Raw genomic sequence first — 204 nt, forward strand, 5'->3', positions numbered from 1 at the left:
CGGGGTGCGGACCGGCCGCTGGCTCGGAGCGGGCTGGAGGGCAGCGGGGCCTGCGTGTGGAAACGGCCCCCGAGCAGGCTTTGCTCTGGATGCAGCGAGCGCAGACCAGCGGGAATGTAAGCTCGGAAAAATGCATCCCAACGCCTGCGCTCCAGAGGCGGCCCAAACATCAAAGTGCAGCCTCAGATTTCCCTGCCCCGATTA

This window comes from Egretta garzetta, unplaced genomic scaffold (genome assembly GCF_000687185.1).
Source record: "Egretta garzetta isolate BGI_Z169 unplaced genomic scaffold, ASM68718v1 scaffold112, whole genome shotgun sequence".
In the NCBI taxonomy this organism is placed as follows: Eukaryota; Metazoa; Chordata; class Aves; order Pelecaniformes; family Ardeidae; genus Egretta; species Egretta garzetta.